The 27,508-nt window shown below is 39.4% G+C and overlaps 1 long non-coding RNA gene across 4 annotated transcripts; it reads right to left on the minus strand.

Moving 5' to 3' along the window:
- Positions 1 to 5,591: 5,591 nt before the first annotated feature.
- Positions 5,592 to 27,508, minus strand: LOC123448579. 4 transcript variants are annotated; one of them, XR_006631837.1, is made up of 6 exons: positions 26,603 to 27,508; positions 25,706 to 25,797; positions 8,407 to 8,470; positions 7,538 to 7,627; positions 7,388 to 7,452; positions 5,592 to 6,326 (listed from the first exon to the last, which is right to left on the minus strand). It is a non-coding gene; the product is annotated as an uncharacterized LOC123448579 (long non-coding RNA). The 4 variants fall into 4 exon arrangements; XR_006631836.1 differs by having other exon boundaries at positions 7,538 to 8,470; positions 27,063 to 27,508; XR_006631835.1 differs by having other exon boundaries at positions 7,538 to 8,470; positions 26,607 to 27,508.

Below are 27,508 nucleotides of genomic sequence, written 5' to 3' on the forward strand. Positions count from 1 at the left end.
AATTACAAACTGATCTATTTTGCTTTCATTACTATAGATTGCGAAGGGTCATGGATCGACGTTGGATGACCAAACCAAGATCTACTACTGCACATAAAGATGGCGTTGAGAAATTTCTATCTTTTGGCTTCCGTGATGTTCCACTCGGTGATAAAATCCTTTGTCCCTGTGTAAACTGTGCAAATACAGCAACACAGAATTATGACGAACTGAAAACCCACCTAAGATGTGATGGTATTCTTCAGGGTTATACAAAATGGGTTTGCCATGGAGAAGAGTATGATTCACCATCATTTGCATTTGCTCCCATGTCAAATAACAACAACAATTTTCATATTCCAGGTTTTCAAATCAATTCTGATGTAGAAGGCAGCAATAGAAGATTGCATGACATTCCTGGACTCTTAAGTGCTATTTTCCCCATGGCTGAGAGCTTCCAATCACTATCAAGCTCATTGGATGGGGAACTAGATGGTGTTCAGTCCCAATTTGTGGACTTGGATCCTGGTGTGGCTGAGAATGTGAATACTACATTTGCCGATGATGATAAAATGAGAGAACAAGACATATACACTAGTTTCTTCAAGGAAGCAGACACAGATTTATACCCTGGATGTATATCATATTCGAGGTTGTCATTTCTTTTCACTTTATATCACATGAAAGTCTTGCATGGGTGGTCACAAGAATCATTCACGCAACTACTTGGTGTATTGTCGGTTGCATTTCGTCAGATAAACATGCCGAAGAAATATTATGAGGCAAAAAATCATACACGGATTAGGGCTGGATTATGAGAAAATGCATGCATGTCCAAGAGATTGCATGCCTTTTAGAGGTGAAAGAGATAACCAGGAGTCTTGCCATGTGTGTGGTGCCTCTCGTTGGGTTACCAATGAAAATGAGAAGAAAGATTCAACAACTGAATCTAAAAAGAAGAAGAAGAAACCAGCCAAGGTGTTGCGACATTTCCCATTGATTCCAAGGCTCCAAAGGTTATTTGCAACTAAGAAGACATCAACTAACATGCGTTGGCATGATGAACATCGTACAAAAGATGAATTACTTCGATGTCCAGCTGATGCAGAGGCATGGAAAGATTTTGATGCTAGATATCCTAAATTCATTGAGGATCCCCGTAATATACGACTAGGCCTTGGGTGTGATGGGTTTAACCCTTTCCGACTCATGAGTGCAAAACATAGTACTTGGCCGGTCATGCTTAGTCCATACAACCTACCACCTTGGATATACATGAAGCAAACATCTATAATTTTATGAATAATTATTCGTGGACCAAGTTCCCCTAGCAATCACATTGATGTATACCTGCAGTCGTTGATGGATCAGCTGTTACAACTTTGGAAGGGTGTGGACACTTTTGACTCATGTACTCAGGAGAAATTTCCTCTTCGAGCTACACTATTATGGACTTTGAATGATTTTCCAGCATTAGCTTACCTGTATGGATGGAGCACGAGTGGTAGATATGCTTGTCCGTCCTGTGGTCCTTTCACAAGATCATATTGGCTAAATAAGAGTAAGAAATTTTGTTATATGGGTCATCGTCGATGGCTACCACGGGATCATGTATTTCGCAGACGAAAGAAGGGGTTTGATAACACCGAAGAGATGGAACTTGCACCTAAAACTATGAGTGGTATCTCAGCTTTGAGAATGTTGCTGGGCAGAGTGTTTGTCTTAGGAAAAAAAGTTGTTGCAGCAAACATAGGGAAAGGGAAAATGAAGGGCAAAGGCAGTGAAAAAGCAACTGAAGGTCGTGAAAAACAGAAGCGTAAAAGAGCGCCTAAAAAGATATCGGATAACATCTCATGTAAACCTGAAAAGAAGCCTGAGGATTGTTTCAAAAAGAAGTCAATATTTTTTGATTTGGAATACTGGGAGCACAACAAGTTAAGGCACAATCTAGATGTAATGCATATTGAGAAAAACGTCTTTGAAAATTTAATTGATACCTTACTGGATATTGATTCTAAAACAAAGGATAGCCTTAATGCACGGCTTGACTTGGGAGAAATTGGAATTCGACCTAACCTTCAACCTGATGAAGGTGATACAGGTAAAACTAAATTGCCGCACACACCTTTTAGTATGTATAAATAAAAGAAGGAGATGCTTTGTACAATGATTAAGAATTGAAGGACTCCTGATGGTTGTGCATCAAACTTTTCGAGGTGTGTGAACATGAAATAATTAACATTGACTAGCCTCAAAAGCCATGACTGTCATGTTATTCTAGAAGACATCCTTCAAGTGCCACTTTTACACTGTTATCCTAGTAAAGATGTCATGATAAGAGTGGTTGAGCTGGCTAATTTCTTCAAGAAGCTATGCTCCAAAGTATTAGATGTCTCTGAGCTTGAGAAACTGCAAGAGAGTATTGTGAAGACACTTTGTAATATGGAAAAAGTTTTTCTTCCATCGTTTTTTACTCCCATGGTACATTTAATGGTGCACTTAGTTCAAGAAGCTAAACTTGGTGGCCCGGTGCATTACAGGTGGATGTACCCTCTAGAGAGGTATGCTACTTTGATTTGATTTGGTATTTTCCACGATGCATCTAAATATATGATTTGATTTATCATTTCCTTTGACGCATATAACATCATTGTTTTATGATGTTCAGATCATTTGTTTGTCTAAAGTCACTTGTGCGCAATAGAGCTTATCCTGAAGGTTCTATTGCTGAAGGATATATTATTGAAGAATGCTTGACCTTTTGTTCAAGATTTCTAGAAGGAACCACACGTTTCACAAGAACTTCTAGGAACCCCGATCCTTCAGATAATACAAAGGGCATATACATGTTCGATAGTGTTGGTGAGCCAATTGGAAAGGTTGTCAGTGGCTAGTTGGACGATCAACTTCTTCTTCAAGCACATCGATATGTCTTGCGACACTCTGATGAGCTTGATGGTCTCCGTAGGTGTGCTTCAGTGCTATCTTATATTTCTTTTGTTTTTCACAAGTTGGAAAGAATAATCATGTTATTTGTCTTATTATTATAGAAAAATTCTGGATCAAGAGAAGAGGAAACCGGGTAACTTAAATTTGACGGATGATGACAATGAGGGATTGATTACTGGACACTTTGCTGACTGGTTGGACCTAAAGGTATAGTTCACCTTTACCATGTTCCTTCAGTGTAGTTCCATATGAACTCAATGTAACCACTCATACATACAGGTTATACCAAACGATGGACCGGATATCATAGAAAAGATAAGAGCATTAGCCGCAATACCAAGCAAATGTGGGGTGTGCTACATTGGCTATATAATTAATGGTTTCTGGTTTCATACTATCAGTCGCGAGATAGGACGCGTGACACAAAATAGTGGTGTCGTGAACCTTGCTAAAAATGGTGTGTCGTATTATGGCCGGTTATCTGACATCTTCGAATTGTCGTACAGATATTACAAGGTGGTGTTCTTCAAATGTGACTGGTATGATGTTCATCACAAATCTGGTATTATAAGAGATGAGTTTGGATTCACTCATGTGAACTTCTCCCAAAAAATACATACATGGGAGAGTTTAGAGGATGATCCTTTTGTATTTTCTTCCCAAGTTGAACATGTCTTTTATATCCAGCATCCGAGAAGTGAGAATTGGAATACCATGGTAAAATTCAAACCTCATGATATATTTGACATGGGTGAAGAACCGTCTTCAGATGAAACAGATTAGTCTTTGGGCTTTCAGCTTGTTATCGGCAACTAAGATATAAGTTGAGCACTTGTCATCCATGCTCCTAGGTAGAGTTACTCCAACATAATTATTCCATCTGGGTGGATCTTCTTTAGAATGTATTGTTCCCTATGTTACTCTGTAATGAATGATCCTATGGTCTTCTTTTAATGCGTATGTTGCCTTTTGTTATGGATGTACTGTGTGGCTATCCGTTTAGTTCTTTGAAAAGTTTTTGAATTGTAATTTTAACTTTCACATGACAGTACTACTGCTAAAATTTTGAAACATTTTAATGAAGTGTGCTTCACGTTCACTTCCTGATTGGATGCTTCTTTGTGCCAGTTTATATAAAATGAAAATAGTCTAGTTTATAGGACATCGACTTTGCACGATTGACATCCAAGTCAACCAGAAAAAAATGTAGTAAACAAAAATGGAAAAACAGAAAAATCATAAAAATCAAAAGCAATAAAGGGTATTTGATGAAATCAGTGAATTGTTACAGTAACTCATACAGTGCATTTCTTTTGTTATTCTTAAAATCCTAGGAACGAGCACATATGGCCGTTGACTTTTACAATAAGATCACAATTTTGGGGGGTATAAAAAATGTTTGCGATCTTGAAAATAAACATGAATTTGAAAAAAGTTAATGGCTTCTAAAATTGTTAATAACTTTTCAAAAAATATCACCAATTCAAAGAAATATATTCACAAACTCAGAAAAATGAATTTAAAAATGTTCAAACCTTTTTGCAACAAATTGTAAAAGTTCATGAATTAGGAAACAATTTGCAAATTCAAAAAATGATTGCGAGCTTGAATTTCTTGTGTATTTGAAAAAAGTTCATGGTTTGAAGAAAATATTCACGAATTTAAAAAGTTAGGGAATTTAAATAGTTCACAAATTAGGAGCGACGCAATGTCGTGCCATGTTCGCCACATCGGACATCGACAACGTGGAGACGTTGACACCGCATCAGTGGCCAGATGGTTAAGATCGGTTTGAAGGGATCGCTGCGCGCCGCCGCCCCATCGCCGACATGGGCTATGTGAAGGGATGGCAAGTCGGGCGGCGTTCGCGATCGACACGGGGAGAGCGTGGTAGAGGGGGAAGGCCAACTTTGATATTATTTTTTGAGAAACCAGCAAGAGCTCTGCCATTGCACTAAGAAGAGACATGGAGCAGCCACTCCGACATACAAACCTCAGCAACACACACACGTCGGCCAAGAGGCCGCACTCCCCACGAGCCGACGACTTTGCCACGCGGCCAGATCCGACACTCCACAACACCGGGTGTTCCTCGAAGTCCCCTGCTCCGACTTACCCACGGGCCCTAAGTCCACACTCCATCCAAGTCGATGACTCTGCCGCCCACGCGACTAGAACCGACACTCAATGACGCAGCTCCCCCCACCGAGGGAGGGGATCCCAGGCACCTAGCGCGCCCATAGGCGCGGCTCGCCGGAGTGACGCCACGGCAACACGCCGAAGCACCCCAACTGCCAGATCTGGGCGTTGGGCGCCAGATCGACGACCGCTGGCCTTAGCACCGCCCAGCACGGCATCCAGCATAGGAAGGGGATGGGAAACACCACCCCTAGCTTGGAGCCGCCGCCTCGGCTTGCTCGCGCCGGTGAGGCGCAGCCGTCGCCAAATGCAGGCCGTCGACCGGGGCCTTTGCCATGCAACGCGCGACGAGGGCCCCCGCCGCCACCGTCCGCCTAACGGGCTTTTCCCGTCGGCATCCTCCGGCGGCGACAGCAGGATCGACGGAGGAGAAGGGAGTGAGGGGTGGCGTTGGCGGCTAGGTTATCGCCCGAGCCGCTTCCTTAGGAGCGACGCGAGCGAGTAGTTCCAACTTTGATCTGCCATTGCCTTTATTATTTTTATCGAACTATATCAATATTACTTGGATAAGTATATTACTCAATAAAGTTTGATCTTTAAAAAAACAAATAATAAGGATTTATTTATGCAATAAAAAATACACCTCAAAAATTAATTACTTAGCGCTCCCAAAAATTTTGACGCTACAGTTCTTTAGCGCGCTACTTCCAGCATTCCTCAATTTTCCTCGGATTTTCCCTTGCCCCACCTACAACCTCTGATTCCACTCTGCGCCATGATCCCCACCTCGTGCGCTGTCCATTCCTGCATCTAGCGCGGTGGCAGCCTCACCCTCAAGTGCTGCCATGTGCCGCTATCGCCGCCTCGGCCAGTTCCTTGTTTCCTCCATCGACGAGATCGGTAATTGGAGCTACGCAGTGTACATCGCCCCATCGTATCGAAGTCGTGCTCCTCCTCTCGACGTCGTGCGCACCATCACAAAGCCAGATCCACGCAGGTCTCGGCCTTCACTCGAAGCTGCGTGTGTATTCTGTTTGTACACATCCCGCAAGCAGCTATCCCCTCCATCCGATCTTCAGCCTCTACCAAGCAGGTAATTCCTTGAATCCCATAGGCCCTACAGTTTACCATTAGATCAGCCGAAGTGGGCTCCTTCATTTATATGCATCTCAAGTCCTGATCCTTTTTGCCTTCGTCTCCTTCCTTCCTTCCTTCATGTAGGCAATGCACTCTAAGTGTTTGTTGAATTGCTTGATTGCCTAGAAACAACAAGATGGTGGTTTTGCAGATAAGTCATTAGCCTGGATCGAATGAAAAAACATATAAAAGCTGTTGTCATTTCCCAAGCAATAGTTTGCATATGCCTTGTTATCATCGTAAAACTATTAAGAAATCTAGTTGTACAAACCGAAACTAATCCCAAACTTAGAATATTAAACTAAATTTAGTACCACATCAGTAAAGCTAGATGGTGTAGAATTAAGCTTGCTTTGTGAAAGAATTCCATAAATCAAAACACTCCTCTCATGGTTGTTAGATGCAAGGCATCCATGCACTTCTTGTCTGATGCAAAATGATGATACATGAGTATTTGTAGCTGCAACATCACCACTTATGTCCAAGCCATTTATCACACATAGGTCTGGCTCGAATATGCAACGGTCATGAGCAGACTACATCTATAGACAAATATCTTTATCAAGTAAATACTCTGAATAATTACATAGGAAGTAGATTCATTATTCTGAGAGCACACATCACATATCATTGGGACCAATAAGTTCTTATTTTTTATTGGTGAGAACGAATCTCAGTTCTAAATCTGTGACTCCAAACTCCTCAACACTTGACCATGCTCAACTTAGTTATCAAGACCATCAATTGTAATTTTTCAATATTATATAGATCATATAACACAATGAAAGCCTTCTCTATCGCAATCTAGAGAACAAAGGGATATCCATTTTTTATGGATCGAGAGGCAAATCAAAATATATACTCATTACATTATAATGATGGGATATTTACCATATAGCATAGACCTACTCAGATTCAAATCAAAGATGTTATGTGATAGCATTTGAGGTAACAGCCTCATGAAGGACATCCAAAATCCAATGAAAAAATACGTTTTCTAAAAAACTGGGCGCTCATTTTATTTATCCAAACAACGACTTGAATTATGTATCCACTGAATGGAGAATGACCAAATCAGAATTTTTCAGTACTGCTATCCAGGTAGTCGGTATCAAGCTTCAAACTCTGAAAATAACAAGAAAATTCCAGATGGACCAGTTCTGGTTTCGGAAAAAAAACGTACTTATTTAGTGGCCATTCTATAGGATATCTTGATATTAATATGTGTCAAACGGCACCACACAATACCTACAAATACAGTCGAGTGGTTAATTTTTAGGGAGCATGCCATAGTCCACTGGCTGATCAGAAGAACAAAGACTGAATCTCCTACCTTTACTTGTAAGCTTGGGAGTAGTAGAGCACCTAGTAGAAAGGGTTGCAATTCCTGCAGAGCATGTTCAGAGCCTGGTATGCCCTCAGTCTTTGGTAAAACACAAAAGTAGTATTATATAGACTGGCTGAATAACCTCACATTCTATTTACGATGGAGCATAAAACATGACAGTCTTTGGTTGCACACAGTACTAGACACTGCTGTAAGTCTGAAACTAAACACTGATGTAACTCTGAAACCAAATTAACATAGGACACACATATGAATACTGGACACACATATAAAACTAAACACTATTGTAAGTCTGAAACCAAATTATAGTAACCAATGAACAACACACATAATGCAGTAATTTTGAGTCTTTGGTTTGTGTGGAAGGCTGTTTTGTTCCAAGAAATATGTGAAATCCTATGCATGACCTTGACATCTGCTTCTATGCTTGACCTTAACATGTGATTTAACATTGTTTGGTATAGATATCATCTCGAGGATACCTCGACGGCTTCGAAGCCTAAACATCCCAGAGCAAGATTCTGAAAGTGTACAGCAAGATGAAGAAAATTTCGAAAGCCCTCCAGAGATTGATGATCTAGTACCAAAAAATCCTCCTGATTCTACTAGGCAAATTAAAATAATTTGTAAGCTCAAGTTTCTTTTCCAAACACACATCTAGTGTGTTGTATAGGGTCTAGTTATATGCAAGTGTGATAATTTTGCATGCAGGGTCAAATGGAGATGTGTGACATATTATAGGTTAATTCCGAGGTAAATTTTGTTGGAATTACATGGGGGGAGATAATTGTGGAGACTAATGGAAAGGGAATTCCAAATGAAAGGTCGGCTCCCGTTCTCAGTCAACATCTTACCTGGCTTGCAGAAAACTCAAGATTTGCACCATTGCATATTCCCAGATGGGACAATGAATTGTTTCTACAAAAACATGGGCAGATGATCACAGATGTGGAGGTAAGAATTTCACAGTACTGTTCTTTTGATAACACTGTTCAAGACTGTTAATTTCACATTGTTGATTGCCAATTTTAATTTTTGAAGGAGAAATTTATCTACCCGAATGAGACTAGACAACTTACAAGAGACTGGATCTATTGACTATTAACAAAAAATGGAGAGCATATAAGTCTCGTTTGAAGAGTAAATATTTCAGGCATGACAAGAAGTCTTTAGCTGAAATTATAGCAGGTGTTCCCAAAGGTGTTAATGAACATCAGTGGGATACTCTTGTTGGGTTTTGGTGCCAGGATTCACACATGGTTATGTGTTCTTTTCTCATACTTAATCTGGAGTACATAACTAGCTTGCTGACATTAATATTGACTAGATGTGTTCTTTCACCAGAAATTATGTGAAAAGAACACTAAGTGTGCAAAGAAGCAGAATAATCCACATACAACTGGGAGAAAAAGCCATGCTAGGCTCAGAAAAGAGATGGTGAAACCTTTTATTTCTAAAGATGGCTCAGAATTGTTTTTTTAGTGAATAAACTTGAATATGTTCTAACAGAAAGACTAACAAACATTCTAATTTACTTTGTTGAATAGGAAATCAAAAGCGGTCGAAAGCTTATCAAGATTGAACGATGGGATGAAGCTCATAAGCAGAAGGACGGTGAATACAAAAATGCGAAAACTAAGATAGTGATGGTATATATACTTCTATTTGTCATTAAAGTAAAGGATTTAATTCAATACTACTTAGTATAATGATATGTTTGTATTTATTTCATTAGGAGAAACTGGAAGAAAGAAAGAAAGATAAAAATGGGTGCCTTTCATTCAGTGATTATACATAAGTATTTAAAAGTGTTCATGGGGAAGAGGTGAAAAACCTTCGAGGGTATTATGGTGATAAGTATTAGAGCGAAATAAAAGTTTCTCAGGGACTGACTTTTGTTCAACATCCTGAGGAATAAGAAAATGTTCAATTTGTACTGCGAACACTAGGAGATGTTGTAGAAAACGTGACAGATGACTAGGCTATGATCCGTTCTTTCCTGAAGCAAAAATTCCCCACAGAGGATTTCAGAAATGAACATGTAACCACGGGAAGTGATGAAGTTGGTATCTAAAACACATCACTTTCTAGAAAGATAAAAATGGGAGCATTAATATACTATTATCTTGTTTTTGTTTTAGGTTGATCTCAACGAAAGAATTGCTGGCAGCGATCTCCCAAATGAATCATATAAAAAAGCTGAAGAACATGCTCCATTGAGTGCTATGGAGGTGATGTAATAGTTTCTTTCCTAATAAGTATTCTAGTTCATTCTTATGCTTAATCAATTGTTCATCATAAGTTGCAGGAACTGCATCCTAGCAATTGTGCGAGAGCCAAAGAGTGTTACATCGGTTTATCATTACCACAAGAAAAGATGGTTGCTAAGGTGTGTGTGTGTGCATAAATTTCTGTTTCATTATTACAAAATGCCTATGTTTTGTATAAGTCTACTTACAACTGAACTGAACCTCAACTGTACAGAGCACACATTGAAAATTTTGATAGGCCCAATCAAGGAAGTGCAAAATCTATTTTACCCCACGAGCGGATCACTAACCAGGAATTGCATCCTAGTTTTTCTGTGAGAACCAAAGAAGACTTCACTCGTTTATCTTTACCACACATGGTTGCTAAGGTGTGTGCGCATAAACTTTTTTGCTTCATTATCAAACAACGCCTATTATTGGGTATGCTTATATCGCACTATATTGAACCTCAAATGTAGAAGGCATGCATTGAAAACTTTGATAAGGCTAATCAAGGCCGTGTAGAATCAACCAAAGAGGGTTATACCAATCAAGGAAGTGCAGAATCAACTATGCCCGATAAACATATCACTGTCGAAGAATTGGATACTAGCTTCTCTTCGAGAAACAAAGAGGATTACACTGCTGCATCTTTACCACACATGGTTGCTAAGGTGTGTGTGTGCATAAATTTTTGCTTCATTGTCAAACAATGTCTATGCTTTGTGTATATTTACTTATAACTGAAACCTCAATTGTAGAAAGCGCACATTAAAAAAATTGATAGGGTCAATAAAGGTTGTGCAAAATCAATTTTACCGGACAAGACTGACCAGGAATTGCATCCTAGGAATTGCGCAATAACCAAAGAGGGTTGCACCAGTTTATTTTCACCACATGAACACACGGTTGCTAAGGTGTGTGTGCATGTGTGCATAAATTTCTGTTGAGTTATCAAACATTGTCTATGTTTTCTATAAATTTACTTCCAACTATACCGAACCTCAACTATAGAAAGCACATGATGGTCCTCTATCAAAGAATGGTCATGTTGAAAATAGCAATGCGACCAAGCAAGGTGGTCCTGAACCAAGTGAACAGGTTCTTCGCATCACTAAGAAGGTATATTATATTTATATCTGAATAACAATAGTTAGAATAGTTAGTTTATCTTATTCCATGTGCAACTGGACCTGTTTTGTGTAAAGTGAAATCTTCCATGGTTTGTGATAACGAATGTTTCATTTCTTGAAAAATAGGAAAAAATGAAAGTCTTGTTGGTTTTGTTGAACCTGAGAAGCAAAAATAGATTTGAGGCCAAAGGAACTTTAGTGAGTAGAGATAAAACGTACGTGGTTGGAGGAAACATGCTTGGAGAACAATATGTAGAAGTTTTTGTTTGCGTTGTATCAAGACTTGGAGATGAGACACTGGTTAGACCACATGGAAAATTGCAAACAATAAGGGATGCTATTGGGCATGTTATTGCACGGCCTCTATCTCATGTAAGTACACTTCCATGCAATCATTGTATGCTCAAATGTGCGTACTTAAGGATTTGTATTTATGAAGGATCTTTTAGTTTTTAGGTAAAAAACCAAAATAAACCACTTCTGCACAACCTCGAAACAAGCCACCAAACACTGGTATGGTACATCATCAAAGTACTTTTCTTCTCACACTAGCCTTAAAGCTATGTTCTAAAATTTCTCTCTTATCTTTCTTTCTCAGGGTAGCTCAAGATTTAGAAAAATGAGTGCATTCCAGGAGCCAAGAGAAACTATAGAAGAATTAGTCTTTATATGGACAAATAATATTTTTATTATATATACAGATTTTAGCTTCATAGGGAAACTTCGTTCTAGTTTGTACGATCTCTTCTTAGTTATTTTCATATTTCATATGAACATCTGCTTTGATTCAGTTGTGAACCTAAGGTGTTTGTCCCTACTAAATGAGATTGTGCGAGTGTGATGATTGTGGATACAATTGGTGATATGACTGTCATATAATAATATTTGTTGCTTATGAATGTGATTAGTGGATTTGAAATATAAAATATTTGTTTATCATTCTGCCCAAACATATGGCACGATAAAGTTAGTGGATTTGAAATGGCGAAGTACAATATAGAATAAATCAAATATTATATAAAGAACAATGTGATTGATTACATACAAGATTTTATGTATTTAGACACGAAAATAACGTCTATACATAGAATGTATAGGAATGGGCCTAGGGCCTATGATGAATGAAATGGCCATGTTAGTAGAGACGTGATACGAACGCACCTAACATAACAACTCTACATATTTAGGGACGCTTTTGAACATCCAAACATAGTGTGTCATGTCTACATACGCCTTTGGACGTCCCAATATAGTGACTCACGCCATGTATAGACGCTTAGCCAGCGTGTCTACATGTTTTGAGACGACCCGTGTGGAGATGCTCCAAAGACGCTTTACTAAGTCAACTCTATAATTGCCTAGAGATAAAATATCAGGTCTCTAGCTATGGAATATGACATCTCTACAGGTAGATTTTCTTGTAGTGGACCTATAGTTAGCTAGGCTCCACCTAAATTACATAATTAGCTTAGTTAGCTCCAAAATTGCCTATTTAATAAAACAATGACCTATACTTAGCTAAGTTCTCTCCTAAATGACATAATAAGGTTTAAGTAGCTCCAAGATGACCTATTCCCCCTAACTTAGCTATTAAATGGCCTATAATTAGCTTAACTAGCTCAAAAATGGCTCAATAAGCATAGTTATCTCCAAAATGACTTATTTAACCCAAGTTAGCTCTAGAATGACCTATAGTTAGCTTGGCTTCCACTTAAATGACATAGTTAGCTTAGTTAGCTCCAAAATGGCCTATTTAATAATAAAAAATGACCTATACTTAGCTAAGTTCCCTTCTAAATAACATAATATGCTTACGTAGCTCCAAGATGACATATTCCTCCTAACTTAGCTATTAAATGGAATTAGCTTAGATAGCTCCAAAATGACTAAATAAGCATATTTAGCTCAAAGATAACCTATTTTTACATAAGTAGCTCCAAAATGACATAGTATAATTACGTAGCTCCAAGATGACCTATTCCCCCTAACTTAGCTATTAAATGGCCTATAATTAGCTTAGCTAACTCTAAAATGGCTTAATCAGCATAGTTAGCTCCAAAATAACATATTTAACCCGAGTTATCTCTAGAATGACCTATAGTTAGCTTGGCTTCCACCTAAATGACATAATTAGCTTAGTTAGCTCCAAAATGGCCTATTTATTAAAAAATGACCTATACTTAGCTGAGTTCTCTCCTAAATGACATAATATGCTTACGTAGCTCCAAGATGAGCTATTCCCCCTAACATAGCTATTAAATGACCTATAATTAACTTAGCTAGCTCCAAAATAGCTTAATAAGCATAGTTAGCTCAAAAATGACCTACTTTTACCTAAGTAGCTCCAAAATGACATATACTTAGCTTCATTTCGTCCTAAATAACATAATTAGCTTAGTTAGCTTCAAAATGGCATATTTAATAAAAAATGACCTATACTTAGCTAAGTTCTCTCCTAAATGACATAATAAGGCTTATGTACTTCCAAGATAACCTATTCCCCCTAACTTAGATATTAAATGGCCTATAATGTGCTTAGCTAGCTCCAAATGGCATAATAAGCATAGTTAGCTCCAAAATGACCTATTTTACCAATGTTAGCTCCGAAATGACCTATAGTTAGCTAGGCTTCCACCTAAATGACATAATTAGCTTAGTTAGCTCCAAAATTGCCTATTTAATAAAAAAATGACCTATACTTAGGTAAGTTCCCTCATGAATGACATAATAAGGCTTACGTAGCTCCAAGATGAGCTATTCCCCCTAACTTAGCTACTAAATGGCCTATAATTAGCTTAGCTAGCTCCAAAATGGCTTAATAAGCATAGTTAGCTCCGAAATGACATATTTAACCCAAGTTAGCTCTAAAATGACCTATAGTTAGCTAGGCTTCCACCTAAATTACATAATTAGCTTAGTTAGCTCCAAAATTGCCTATTTAATAAAAAATGACAAATACTTAGCTAAGTTCTCTCCTAAATGAAATAATACGGCTTACGTAGCTCCAAGATGACCTATTCCCCCTAACTTAGCTATTAAATGGCCTATAATTTGCTTAGCTAGCTCCCAAATGGCTGAATAAGCATAGTTAGCTCCAAAATGACATATTTAACCGAAGTTAGCTCTAGAATGACCTATAGTTAGCTTCGCTTTCACCTAAATGACATAATTAGCTTAGTTAGCTCCAAATTGGCCTATTTATTTAAAAATGACCTACACTTAGCTAAGTTCTCTCCTAAATGACATAATATGTTTACGTAGCTCCAAGATGACCTATTCTTCCTAACTTAGCTATTAAATGGCCTATAATTAGCTTAGCTAGATCCAAAATGGAATAGTAAGCATAGTTATCTCTGAAATGACATATTTAACCCAAGTTATCTCTAGAATGACCTATAGTTAGCTTGACTTCCACCTAAATGACATAATATGCTTACGTAGCTCCAAGATGACCTATTCCCCCTAACTTAGCTATTAAATGGCCTATAATTAGCTTAGCTAGCTCCAAAATGGCTTAATAGGCATAGTTAGCTCCAAAATGACCTATTTTACCCAAGTTAGCTCCAAAATGACCTATAGTTAGCTAGGCTTCCAACTAAATGACATAATTTGCTTAGTTAGCTCCAAAACTGCCTATTTAATAAAAAATGTCATATACTTAGCTAAGTTCTCTACTAAATGACATAATAAGGCTTACGTAGCTCCAAGATAACCTATCCCCCCTAACTTAGCTATTATATGGCCTATAATTAGCTTAGCTAGCTCCAAATTGGCTTAATAAGCATAGTTAGCTCCAAAATGACATATTTAACCCAAGTTATCTCTAGAATGACCTATAGTTAGCTTGGCTTCCACCTAAATGACATAATTAGCTTAGTTAGCTCCAAAATGGCCTATTTATTAAAAAATGACCTATACTTAGCTGAGTTCTCTCCTAAATCACATAATATGCTTACGAAGCTCCAAGATGAGCTATTCCCCCTAACATATCTATTAAATGACCTATAATTAGCATAACTAGCTCCAAAATAGCTTAATAAGCATAGTTATCTCAAAAATGACCTATTTTTACCTAAGTAGCTCCAAAATGACATATACTTAGCTTCGTTTCATCCTAAATAACATAATTAGCTTAGTTAGCTCCATAATGGCCTATTTAATAAAAAAATGACCTATACTTACCTAAGTTCTCTCCTAAATGACATAATAAGGCTTATGTACATACAAGATAAATATTCCCCCTAACTTAGCTATTGAATGGCCTATAATTGGCTTAGCTAACTCCAAAATGGCTTAATAAGCATAGTTAGCTCCAAAATGACCTATTTTACCAATGTTAGCTCCGAAATGACCTATAGTTAGCTAGACTTCTACCTAAATGACATAATTAGCTTAGTTAGCTCCAAAATTGCCTATTTAACAAAAATGACCTATACTTAGCTAAGTTCCCTCATGAATTACATAAAAAGGCTTACGTAGCTCCAAAATGAGCTATTCCCCCTAACTTAGCTACTAAATGGCCTATAATTAGCTTAGCTAGCTCCAAAATGGCTTAATAAGCATAGTTAGCTCCAAAATGACATATTTAACCCAACTTAGCTCTAAAATGACCTATAGTTAGCTAGGCTTCCACCTAAATTACATAATTAGCTTAGTTAGCTCCAAAATTGCCTATTTAATAAAAAATGGCATATACTTAGATAAGTTCTCTCCTAAATGACATAAGACGGCTTACGTAGCTCCAAGATGACCTATTCCCCCTAACTTAGCTATTAAATGGCCTATAATTTGCTTAGCTAGCTCCAAAATGGCTGAATAAGCATAGTTAGCTCCAAAATGACATATTTAACCGAAGTTAGCTCTAGAATGACCTATAGTTAGCTTCGCTTTCACCTAAATGACATAATTAGCTTAGTTAGCTCCAAATTGGCCTATTTATTAAAAAATGACCTATACTTAGCTAAGTTCTCTCCTAAATGACATAATATGTTTACGTAGCTCGAAGATGACCTATTCCTCCTAACTTAGCTATTAAATGGCCTATAATTAGCTTAGCTAGATCCAAAATGGAATAGTAAGCATAGTTATCTCTGAAATGACATATTTAACCCAAGTTATCTCTAGAATGACCTATAGTTAGCTTGACTTCCACCTAAATGACATAATATGCTTACGTAGCTCCAAGATGACCTATTCCCCCTAACTTAGCTACTAAATGGCCTATAATTAGCTTAGCTAGCTCCAAAATGGCTTAATAGGCATAGTTAGCTCCAAAATGACCTATTTTACCCAAGTTAGCTCCAAAATGACCTATAGTTAGCCAGGCTTCCAACTGAATTACATAATTAGCTTAGTTAGCTCCAAAATTGCCTATTTAATAAAAAATGGCATATACTTAGCTAAGTTCTCTCCTAAATGACATAAGACGGCTTACGTAGCTCCAAGATGACCTATTCCCCCTAACTTAGCTATTAAATGGCCTATAATTTGCTTAGCTAGCTCCAAAATGGCTGAATAAGCATAGTTAGCTCCAAAATGACATATTTAACCGAAGTTAGCTCTAGAATGACCTATAGTTAGCTTCGCTTTCACCTAAATGACATAATTAGCTTAGTTAGCTCCAAATTGGCCTATTTATTAAAAAATGACCTACACTTAGCTAAGTTCTCTCCTAAATGACATAATATGTTTACGTAGCTCCAAGATGACCTATTCCTCCTAACTTAGCTATTAAATGGCCTATAATTAGCTTAGCTAGATCCAAAATGGAATAGTAAGCATAGTTATCTCTGAAATGACATATTTAACCCAAGTTATCTCTAGAATGACCTATAGTTAGCTTGACTTCCACCTAAATGACATAATATGCTTACATAGCTCCAAGATGACCTATTCCCCCTAACTTAGCTATTAAATGGCCTATAATTAGCTTAGCTAGCTCCAAAATGGCTTAATAGGCATAGTTAGCTCCAAAATTACCTATTTTACCCAAGTTAGCTCCAAAATGACCTATAGTTAGCTAGGCTTCCAACTGAAGGACATAATTTGCTTAGTTAGCTCCAAAATTGCCTATTTAATAAAAAATGTCATATACTTAGCTAAGTTCTCTCCTAAATGACATAATAAGGCTTACGTAGCTCCAAGATAACCTATCCCCCCTAACTTAGCTATTAAATGGCCTATAATTAGCTTAGCTAGCTCCAAAATGGCTTAATAAGCATAGTTAGCTCCAAAATGACATATTTAACCCAAGTTATCTCTAGAATGACCTATAGTTAGCTTGGCTTCCACCTAAATGACATAATTAGCTTAGTTAGCTCCAAAATGGCCTATTTATTAAAAAATGACCTACACTTAGCTAAGTTCTCTCCTAAATGACATAATATGTTTACGTAGCTCCAAGATGACCTATTCCTCCTAATTTAGCTATTAAATGCCCTATAATTAGCTTAGCTAGATCCAAAATGGATTAGTAAGCATAGTTATCTCCGAAATGACATATTTAACCCAAGTTATCTCTAGAATGACCTATGGTTAGCTTGACTCCCACCTAAATGACATAATATGCTTACGTAGCTCCGAGAGGACCTATTCCCCCTAACTTAGCTATTAAATGGCCTATAATTAGCTTAGCTAGCTCCAAAATGGCTTAATAAGCAGAGTTAGCTCCAAAATGACCTATTTTACCCAAGTTATGTGCGAAATGACCTATAGTTAGCAAGGCTTCCACATAAATGAAATAATTAGCTTAGTTAGCTCCAAAATTGCCTATTTAATAAAAATCACCTATACTTAGCTAAGTTCTCTCCTAAATGACATAATATGGCTTACATAGCTCGAAGATGACCCATTCTCCTAACTTAGCTATTAAATGGCCTATAATTAGCTTAGCTAACTCCAAAATGGGTTAATAAGCATAGTTAGCTCCAAAATGACATATTTAATCCAAGTTAGCTATAGAATGACCTATAATTAGCTTGGCTTCCACCTAAATGACATAATTAGCTAAGTTAGCTCCAAAATGGCATATTTAATAAAAAATAACCTATACTTAGCTAAGTTCTCTCCTAAATGACATAATATGCTTACGTAGCTCGAGGATGACATACTCCCCTAACTTAGCTATTAAATGGCCTATAATTAGCTTAACTAGCTCCAAAATGTCTTAATAAGCATAGTTAGCTAAAAAATGACCCATTTTTACCTAAGTAGCTACAAAATGACATATACTTAGCTTCCTTTCGTCCTAAATGACATAATTAGCTTAGTTAGCTCCAAAATGCCTATTTAATAAAAAATGATATATACTTAGCTAAGTTCTCTCTAAGTGACAAAATAAGGCTTACATAGCTCCATGATAACATACTCCCCCTAACTTAGCTATTAAATGGCCTATAATTAGCTTAACTAGCTCCTAAATGTCTTAATAAGCATAGTTAGCTCAAAAATGACCCATTTGTACCTAAGTAGCTCCAAAATGACATATACTTAGCTTCGTTTCGTCCCAAATGACATAATTAGCTTAGTTAGCTCCAAAATGTCCTATTTAATAAAAAAAGACCTATACTTAGGCAAGTTCTCTCCTAAATGAAATAATATGCTTACGTAGCTCCAAGATGACCTATTCCCCCTAACTTAGCTATAAAATGGCCTATAATTAGCTTAGCTAGCTCCAAAATGGCTTAATAAGCATAGTTAGCTCCAAAATGACATATTTAACCCAAGTTAGCTCGAGAAAGACCTATAGTTAGCTTGGCTTCCACCTAAATGACATAATTACCTTAGTTAGCTCCAAAATGGCATATTTAATAAAAATGACCTATACTTAGCTAAGTTCTCTCCTATATGACATAATATGCTTAGGTATCTCCAAGATGACATACTCCCCTAACTTAGCTATTAAATGGCATAGAATTAGCTTAACTAGCTCCAAAATGTCTTAATAAGCATAGTTAGCTCAAAAATGACCTATTTTACCAAAGTTAGAACCGAAATGACCTATAGTTAGCTAGGCTTCCACCTAAATAACATAATTAGCTTAGTTAGCTCCAAAATTGCATATTTAATAAAAATGATCTATACTTAGATAAGTTCTCTCCTAAATGACATAATTAGGCTGACGTAGCTCCAAGATAACCTATCCCCCCTAACTTAGCTATTAAATGGCCAAAATGGCTTAATAAGCATAGTTGGCTCCAAAATGACATATTTAACCCAAGTTAGCTCTAGAATGACCTATAGTCAGCTTGGCTTCCATCTAAATGGTATAATTAGCTTAGTTATCTTCAAAATGGCCTATTTAATAAAAAAATGACCTATACTTAGCTACGTTCTCTCCTAAATGACATAATATGCTTACGTAGCTCCAATATGGCCTATTCCCCCTAACTTAGCTATTAAATGGCCTATAATTAGCTTAGCTAGATCCAAAATGGCTTAATAAGCATAATTATGTCCAAAATGACATATTTAACCCAAGTTAGCTCTAGAATGACCTATAGTTAGCTTAGCTTCCACGTAAATGACATAATTAGCTTAGTTAGCTCCAAAATGGCCTATTTAATAAACAAAATGACCTATATTTAGCTAAGTTCTCTTCTAAATGACATAATATGCTTACGTAGCTCCAAGATGACATATTCCCCCTAACTTAGCTAATAAATGGCCTATAATTAGCTTAGATAGCTCCAAAATGGCTTAATAATCATATTTAGATAAAAATTACCTATTTTTACCTAAGTAGCGCCAAAATGACATATACTTAGCTTCGTTTCGTCCTAAATGACATAATCTGCTTAGTTATCTCCAAAATGGCCTAGTTAATAAAAAATGACTTATACTTAGCTAAGTGCTTTCCGAAATGACATAATAAGGCTTACGTAGCTTCAAGATGACCTATTCCCCTTAAGTTAGCTATTAAATGGCCTATAATTAGCTTAGCTAGCTCCAAAATGGCTTAATAAGCATAGTTAGCTCCAAAATGACCTATTTTACCCAAGTTGGCTCAAGAATGACCTATAGTTAGTTAGCCTTCCAACTAAATGACATAATTAGTTTAGCTAGCTTCAAAATTGCCTATTTAATAAAAAAATGACTTATACTTAGCTAAGTTCTCTCCAAAATGATAAAATAAGGCTTACATAGCTCCAAGATGATCTATTGCCCCTAACTTAGCTATTAAATGCCCTATAATTAGCTTAGCCAACCCCAAAATGGCTTAATAAGCATAGTAAGCTCCAAAATGACATATTTAACCCAAGTTAGCTCTAGAATGACCTATAGTTAGCTTGGCTTCCACCTAAATGACACAATTAGCTTAGTTAGCTCCAAAATAGCCTACTTAATAAAAAATGAACTATACTTAGCGAAGTTCTCTCCTAAATGACATAATATGCTTACGTAGCTCCAAGATGACCTATTCCCCCTAACTTAGTTGTTAAATGGCCTATAATTAGCTTAGCTATCTCCAAAATGGCTTAATAAGCGTAGTTAGCGCTAAATGACATATTTAACCCGAGTTAGCTCTAGAATGATCTATAATTAGCTTGGCTTCCACCTAAATGACATAATTAGCTTGGTTAGCTCCAAAATGGTGTATTTAATAATAAATGACCTATACTTAGCTAAGTTATCTCCGAAATGACATAATATGCTTATGTAGCTCCAAGATGACCTATTCCCCCTAACATAGCTATTAAATGGCCTATAATTAGCTTAGTTAGCTACAAAATGGCTTAATAAGCATATTGAGCTCAAAAATGACATATTTTTTCCTAACTAGCTCCAAAATGACATATACTTGGCTTCATTTCATCCTAAATGATGTAGTAAGCTAAATTAGCTCCAAAATGACCTATACTTCTCTTCTTCATCTAGTCTTCTTCTTCAAACTTACTTATTTCCCATTTTGCAGATTACATTCACTTCACAGAACCTTGGATTATATTGATGGAGTGCTTCAATATGGTTTCTTCAAAATGGCTTCACAGAAGCTTGGACTGAAACTATTATAGTAAATGGATATGAAACTTTGTATGTATGGCTGAAACTAGTGTAATATATGGTTTGGTACGGATGAAACTTGCATAATATGTATGTATTATGGATGAAATTTATTTTAATATGGTTATGAATATGGGGCAGTTTGTGTGAAATACATTATGTGTTATGGATTATGGATGAAATTGTCAAATATATATTATGTATTATGGATGAAACTGTCAAATATATATATATATTCCTTATTTCTTTGAAAATTGCTGGATATTCTAAAAAATAAAATAAACAGGGGAAGTTTGGACCTTTTCCCGTCTGCCCATCGATGGTAAAGGAGTTACAGCAGACGAGAAGGGCCCAAACTGGCATGTTGAAGCAAACTGGGTCCCCCCTTTGCCGTGTGCCATGCTTGTGGGCAGACGACAAAGGGGCAAAGGGCAGAAGGCAAATCCTCCAACGAAAGGGGCTTGGTGTCACCTTTGCCGACTACCCACCAGCATGGCAGACGGTAAAGTCTCTGTGGGCCGAACAGGCTGTCGTTAACACTTGACGGAGGTGCCTGCGGATCTGTCATCCCATATTCTTTGCCTCCTGCCCCGCATGGAAAAGATCCTTTGCCGTCAGCAAGCCCAATGCAGACGACAAAGAGGCCCTTCACTGGTTTTTTGTTTGATGTCCAGTTTGCCGTCTGGAGATGGACGGAAAAGGCCTTTGCCGTCCGGGGTGTCCCCCTTTGTCGTTTTCCATGGCAGATGGCAAAGTACCTGATCCCTGTAGTGGCACTTACTGGAGGGCTTGTGAATGAAAACCTTGTCTAGCAGCCTTATTCATGGAAGGACTATAAGACTGCCAACTTTCAACTCAGGCGGATGAGTTTAGCTAGTAGTTGTATGTAATGCCCCAAGAGTGTATCTTTACCTTTTTGGTACCTTCTCTATGTGGGTCCAACTTGTCATTGACATGAGGTTATGCAATTTGATATTTCATGTGAAGCTCCCCTTGTTTATTTCTTCCATTGCATGCATGCATTCCATATCATTCCATGTGTTATGTGTGATGCCTTGTGATCTTATGTGTTTGTGTGATCCATGGTGGTGTGGTGATGTGATGGGTTAGCTTGTGTGGAGTATGCATGTGTTAGTAGGAATCACCTTGTGATTTGAATAGGTTTCAAAACCATCGTCCCCCCTCTCTATTTCATCTCAAGGTCAAGTTTCACTTGATCCTTTTCTGTTTTAAAAATGTCCCTGATTTAGCTTATGTTTGTGGTGAATTTGTAGTTGTGTATTGCTGTTTTGGATAGGTGTGCAAATGGTGCAAATAGATATAAAACAGACTCCAATAAATCTGTTTTGTAAATATTTAGTTGCACCAGATATTCATTTTATAATTTATTCAAATAGGTCATATTTTTCCATGACCAGGGGTATTTTTGTTTTGTTTTTATTCCCAATAGTTTAGTCTGTGCTTTCTTTTCTTTCTCTGTCTATTTCTGTAAATGGAAAACCCCCAAGGGTTTTATTTCTGTCTATGTTGTGCCACAAGTGGGCTCCCTCCCTCGTGTGCGTCCCAATTCCTCTCACCCCGCGCGACAGCCCGGGCGTATGACCGCCTTCCTCCTCCTGATGTCGTCTTCTTCCCCGCATCCTTTCCGTCAGACTAGCCGAGAGAGAGAGCGAGCCGCCGTGAGGGCTCAAACGTCGAGGCCCCCCATAAATGTGTTGGCGTCCGTGCCCCCTCTTCCTAGGGTTCCTCCTCTCCCATCCGCCGCCGCCACTCCTTCCTCCATCCCCATCTATATCTCTTTTCCCCCTCAGGTGAGTCTGTGTAGTGTCTAGCAGAGAGAGAGAAGGTCGCCGGCGTCGTCTACCCCGCTCCCGTCGTCGTCCGGCGCCGCCACCATGTCAGGGGCTCGGGGATGCTCCCCGCGCTCCATTCCCGCTGTCGGTGAGGTCGAGGAGCGACCTCACCGACGGGAAGGAGCTCGCCATCGGCTCGGGCCCGGTGGTCTCCGTCCTTCTTCTTCGGTTCGGCACAGCGACATCTTCTTCCTCTCAGATCGGCTACTTCCCCTCCAGCCTGCCTCCTCATCCGATCGGCGCCCCTTCTTCCTTCCCTAGATGAGGATCCTCTCCTCCCTCCTTCCCCCTCGAGTAGATCGGGCGGTGATCGTCGGCGCACCTCTGTTCTGAGAGGAGATCTTGTGAGCATGTGTGTGTTCCATGTTGTGTGGGCTCGGTAGACGTGAGTGCAGAGCAGGGTCTTTCTCCCCCTCGTAGTAGTAGCGTCGAAGCGTAGTGGTTCTTCCCGAGGCGCAGCAGCAGTTGCAGAGCAGCCATGGCGGCCTCCCTGTTGTCCCCGGCGTCTCTGCGTGCAGCAAACAGAGCATCTGCTTGCCTCGCAGTATACCTTGGTTTAGTCCCTTCCTCTGTCGAGATCCCGTGCATAGCCTAGTGGTAGAGCAGTGCTTGCGTTGCTGTGGTGCAGGTCGTGGGTTCGATTCCCCCTTGACCCCCTTTTTGCTTATTTCAGCACAATGTAGTTTCAGTAGTAGCAGAGCAGGTTAACTTTCTTAGCCCCCCATCTCTGTTGAGCAATAGACAGTAGCCCAGTGGTATGCTGCATAGTTGTGATCCAGGAGGTGGAGGGTTCGATTCCTGCCCCCTCCTTTCATTTTTCTCTTTTGCATTTTTGAGCTATAGGCCTTTGACTTGTGTAGATAGTGCTGTGGTGTGCTTTACATACATGAGGGTATTATTTTTATTTCCCTCCTCTCAAAATCAGCATGTGGTGCATAGAGAATTTGCTAGTTTGTGATTATATAATATGTGGGTGTGTAGGTTTACTTGGTAATAGATCATGTGTGGGTTGTTTTGCATACATGCAAGCATAGTGTTGTGTGTGTGTGATGGCACTAGGAGTGCATGTGTGGTTTATCATGTGTAGGAGTGCATGTGTAGGTATGGGTGCATGAAGATATATGTTGCTAGTTCATGTGTGTAGATGGGGTATCCATGTGGTGCAAGTGAGAAGCATATGTGGGTGTATTTCCCATGAGCATGTTGGATGTGATGTATGTGTGTGTTTGTGTGCTATGTGTGTGTGTCTCACACATGCCATGGCCTGAAGTGCCATGATAAGCACATGAGTTGGATGGTGTAGGTGCTCTTAAGCTTATGCTTGTTGTAGGTGTGTGGGTATGGTGATGTGCTAGGGCACACATACATGAGGTCAAAACCCTCATGTTACCATTGGCCTTGTGAGAGTGTGCAATAGCTTGTGTAGGTGTAGCTCTAGTGAATAGTACATGTGATGATGCACTATTCACTACATGTGATCCTATGCAAGATTTCTTTTCTAGTTTGTGCTCATTTGTTACATGCAAGTGCATAGGTTTTATATATGTTTTTGGGGTAGAATCATCCCAGGAATCCATTGGTGAAGTCAGTTTTTCCATTGGAACACTTTCTGGAGATGACTTATTTCAGTTTTGTTCTATGTTTGGAGCTTGGTTCCATGAGATGTGGTGAGCCCAATAGTTTGATTCTTGGTTGTGGCAGTAGAGGGTGACCCCCTCTACCACATGTTGATTTTGTTTCATGCTTAGGAACCCATATGTGCAAGTTTGCCCAATCAAAGTAGGCATGTGGCTGAAATTCCAGATTAGTGAAAATCTGTGATTTTCACTAAGTCTGAGAAACTGCTTATATTTTCTTCTCCTGTTGATGAGCTTGTGCGGTTCAATGTGTTGTGATTCAGCCTTAGCTTTCAACTGGGAAGTTGTAGCTTATGTGTTTTTCTAGCTCCTTGTAAATTTTCATTTCATTTGGAGTCCTCTAGATATTTTTTTGGGTGCTGTCAAAATGCTTCAGAGCATAAACAGCCAGTGAGAATCTGGAATTTTCACTAAGTCCGTGAAAACTGCTGTTTTTGTCCAAGTTAGCAGCTGTGTAACTTTCTGTGTGAAACTCCTTTGCATTATCTTTTTGCTTGTGCTTGTAGTACTCTTGGATAGCTACTGTCACATATCTTATTTGGCATGTTTGGGTGGCTGTAGGTGCTTGGCATGTGGCTCTCAAAGTGCTATGATGCTGTTTAGAGCAGATTGTGAGCTACAGGGACTCAGCAATCTCATTTCCAAACGTATCAAGACTAGGAAAGCTTAATGGGTGAGGTAAGGTTAAGTGGTGAGGCTGCTGTAGCGACTAAGCATTTATTTGAGGTGTCTAACTTACGAGTACAAGAATAAAAGAGGGGGATGATCTACGCATAGAGGACGTGAAGTACTCATGATCAAATGAATGATCCTGAACACCTACTTACGTCAGACATGACCCCACCGTGTCCTCTTCCGGATACATAACTCGTGAGAAGAGACAGTCAAGGTTACGCACACAGTTGACATATATTAATGAAGTAGCCGAAACTAAGGTGACAAAGGTGGAACAAAACATAAGGCTAGAAAGCTGAGCCTTCCACCTTTTACCAAGTATATAGGTCCATTAAATTAATTAGCAATTATATGGTGATATAACAAGAAAGCCATGTTATCACATGGAAGCAACGACACATGCAACTAGCAACGCTAGCGCATGGTTAAGCAAGCGGTAACATAGCCAATGAGTGGTTTGCTAGGTTGTAGAAAGGTTGAAGGTTTCATGGCAGTGTTGAGAGGCTGACATTTAACATGTGGCAGGCAACGAGACATAAAGAAAGAAATGAGACAACTAGCATGGCATTGATAGTAATGGTATCTAGGGAAATAGTCATCTTACCTAAGATCCTGCTCGGAAGAAGAACGAATCCATGAAGCAGACAAACCAACGTAGTCAAACGGATCCTCACATTCCAACACGCTTGCGGAACTCTATCGAGAAGAAGCAAACCGGAAACAAGAATCAACAGACAATATTCACCATGGCACATACACGATATGATGCACAACCTAATATGATGCATGTCCATTTCAATTATGCAAGGCAAGGCATGGCAATTCACAACAATCAAACACTACACATTAAGCGAAGCTCAATATGCAACGAGTTGCATATTGACGAAACTCCACATACGAATTATTTAGTTCACTCCCTTTAGGTGCACGACAATATTAAATGTTATCTAAACATGGAAAGAGGAGAAGTATGTGATTCTACATGATATTCTACTCGGTTAACACCTAAGAACATTGAACGGAGCTACAGTTAAAAGATACGTACAACACAGGATATTATGCCATGAATGCAACATGCATGCAATTTTATGAAAACACTGGCAAGAAGGATATGAAGCATGTGTCGTCATGGCAAACGAAAGGGAACCATGGCATCAAAATGGAAACGATGCCACAACAACGTTTCAGGCCCAATAACTTGATGAGATACCGGTGCCAACGAATTGGGAGCATGTGCGTGTCATCCTAGAGAATGATGGGGTGATCCCGGTTACCGGGTTCCCATGTGCCGGAGGCATGAATATGGGGTACCTACAACTAACATGGCATCTACGAATGACAAAACAAAGTCCTTGGTGGGTTGATCAAAATAAAACAAAACAAATTAGGGGTGGCCTGGGATTTGACCACCAAACACCTCGGGTGAGTGCTCGCATTTGCAACCAGTTGGGGGTAGTTACTAGTTCTGATTAAAAGGGAGCATGGGCACAATTTGAGCAACCTACAAAAGGTCGATCTTAAATCATGGCATGACGGAGGCTCTGCTGCTGAGAGGAGCACATAGCGGCTGCTACAGCTCCAGTACGCCGGTGAGCGTGCGGAAGGAGGTTTGTCGTTGGCTGGGAGGCCTAGCTGATGCTCGCGGTTGATGCAGGCGAGTCAATGCGCTGAGCCCGCTACATCTGGATCCAAGAAGGGGCGAGGTAGGAGACAGCAACACGGGACTTGGCACGGCGATTCAGACAACAGGAATGATGCAGATGCCGCTTAGACAATGTCAGGGACGGAACGGAGGCGAGATCCGACAGGTTAACGACGACGGCGTCGCTCCATGGCATCCTCGCGTTATGCATACACGAGATAGAGAGAGAGTCGCGTCAGAAAAAGCCAGGGAGGAAGATTAGAAAGAGAAGGGAGAGCTGGGGCACACGGTGACGTGCGGGGCTTCAGGCAGCGGAGACCTGTTGGCACGGCGGCCGACGGGGTCCAGTAAGGCGGGCCGACGTAGCTCAAGTGGTTGGCGCATGGCTGCCAGGTCGAGCGCGAGGGAGAGGCATGGCGCTGCGGCTTGGGTTGACAGCGGCTACACGGGCGCGAGCGCAGCTCCTGGGGGTCTGGCTGGTCACCGCGAATGGCTGCGGCCTTCGGCGACGAGGGACCTCGGGCCCCGCGGAAACACAAGCGAAAGGCAGCCGCCTCGATCCGATCCGAAGCGAGCACTGCGGGAGGTGGAGGCATGGGAAACTGGAGAGAGCCTGGTCTTTGGATAACAGATCTGACGGTCTAGAGGGGGAATTGGAGGTGGTTGTGGATTGGGTCGGGTGATTTGGTAGGTGGAGGTTGCAGCTCGCGATCCGAGGAGGGCCACGACAGGTTTGGTGGCTGTGTTGTTCCGGAATGGGGCTGG

Source organism: Hordeum vulgare, chromosome 4H (genome assembly GCF_904849725.1).
Source record: "Hordeum vulgare subsp. vulgare chromosome 4H, MorexV3_pseudomolecules_assembly, whole genome shotgun sequence".
Taxonomy (NCBI): Eukaryota; Viridiplantae; Streptophyta; class Magnoliopsida; order Poales; family Poaceae; genus Hordeum; species Hordeum vulgare.